Source organism: Callithrix jacchus, chromosome 1, assembly GCF_049354715.1.
Source record: "Callithrix jacchus isolate 240 chromosome 1, calJac240_pri, whole genome shotgun sequence".
NCBI lineage: Eukaryota > Metazoa > Chordata > Mammalia > Primates > Cebidae > Callithrix > Callithrix jacchus.
In genome coordinates, this window is record NC_133502.1 from 100,120,832 (window position 1) to 100,122,720 (window position 1,889).

The window sequence follows — 1,889 nt, forward strand, 5'->3', positions numbered from 1 at the left end:
GGTTAAGTTAGAGTTGTGTCTGCTTCATGATCCATGATTCCTTCTATACCTCTTCTTTTTCTTTTCTTTCCCTCTCCTCTTCTCCTTCTTTCTTTCCTACTCACTCCCTTTCTCTTTGTCGTATTTTTCACGCCCCCCTTGCTCCCTCTTCACTACAAAAATATTTAACAGCATCTTGTTCTAGAATGCTGCAGTTTGGATGAATGCAGATAGTTTAGCTTAACGCTCCCTCACTAATGCACCACTCTAGAGTTTTCTTCATCCAGTCAGCGGCACACGTGAACCATGGAGCAGAAGGAAGTCCGCTTGTATAGTTTGGAGACATTTAAGACATTCCTTGTGGTCTTTAGTTTCCAAGTTGGATGAATCTAGCCTCTACCCTCTGCCATGTTGCCTTTTGTTCTTAATAAACTTTCTTTTTATTGGCTCTGTCTCTAATGGCACAGAATCTGCTTGACAACACAGGTACACCTGGCCTATACATTTTTGTTTGTTTCTTTGTTTGAGACGGAGTTTCGCTCTTGTTACCCAGGCTGGAATGCAATGGCGCGATCTTGGCTCACCACAACCTCCGCCTCCTGGGTTCAGGCAATTCTCCTGCCTCAGCCTCCTGAGTAGCTGGGATTACAGGCGTGCGCCACCATGCCCAGCTAATTTTTTGTATTTTTAGTAGAGACGGGGTTTCACCATGTGGACCAGGATGGTCTCGATCTCTTGACCTCGTGATCCACCTGCCTCAGCTTCCCAAAGTTCTGGGATTACAGGCTTGAGCCACCGCGCCCAGCCCTGGCCTATACATTTTTAAGGATAGAAGGTGTAAAATGCACGGTATTAGAAATGTAAAGCCTTGACTTCCTTTTGCGGGTGGCAGCGAGCGTGGAGAGAACGCCATGAAGGCTTCGAGCACACTACGAGAGTACAAGGTGGTGGGTCGCTGCCCACCCCAGCAGCGATGGCTGCCCACCCCAAAATGCCACACACCGCCCCTCTACCGCAAGCGAATCTTTGCGCCTAATCGCGTCGTCGCCAAGTCTCGCTTCTGGTACTTCGTGTCTCAGTTGAAGAAGACGAAGAAGTCTACAGGGAAGATTGTCTACTCTGGCCAGGTGTTCGAGAAGTCCCCTCTGTGGGTGAAGAACTTCGGTATCTGGCTGCGCTATGACTCCTAGAGCGGCACCCACAACATGTACCGGGAATACTGGGACATGACCACCGCTGGCGCTGTCACCCAGTGCTACCGAGACGTGGGCGCCCGGCACCGCGCCCAGGCCCACTCCATCCAGATCGTGAAAGTGGTGGAGATCGTAGCCAGCAAGTGCCGCCGGCCGTCCGTGAGGCAGTTCCACGACTCCAAGTTCAAGTTTCCGCTGACCCACCGCGTCCTGCGCCCTCAGCACAAGCCACGGTTCACCACCAAGAGACCCAACACTTTCTTCTAGGTGTGGGGCTCCAGCCCGGGTGTGCCCCAAATAAACTCAGCTACTCCCCGGCGGAAAAAAAAAAGAAAAGAAATGTAAAGCCTTTCATTTTATTGAGATGATAAAAATAAGGGAGCAACATTTTTGTATCATTAAATAATAAATAATTTAATTTCTAAATATTCTCAATATGGTATTAAAAGAGGAAGTGGCATAAGACCAGGACATATCGGGAGAAGCAAAGGAAAGAGAAAAGACATGAGAAAAATATTTGGCTATTTTATTATTAACGAAGAAATGTATTGTAAAGAAAAGTTGTAGATTTTAGGCAATATGCTATTCAAACTACACACCTGAACCGTCTAATGCAGAAGTCACTAGCCAAATGCAGCTATTTTGTCCTTGAAAGGCAGCTAGTTTGAACTGAGATTTGCTGTAAATATTAAAATCACACTAGATTTCTGAAAGCTT

At 47.1% G+C, this 1,889-nt stretch overlaps 1 pseudogene; it reads left to right on the forward strand.

The window, feature by feature from the left end:
* The first annotated feature begins 851 nt into the window (after positions 1-851).
* On the forward strand, positions 852-1,439 carry LOC100408099 (ribosomal protein L18a pseudogene; annotated as a pseudogene).
* Positions 1,440-1,889: the final 450 nt, after the last annotated feature.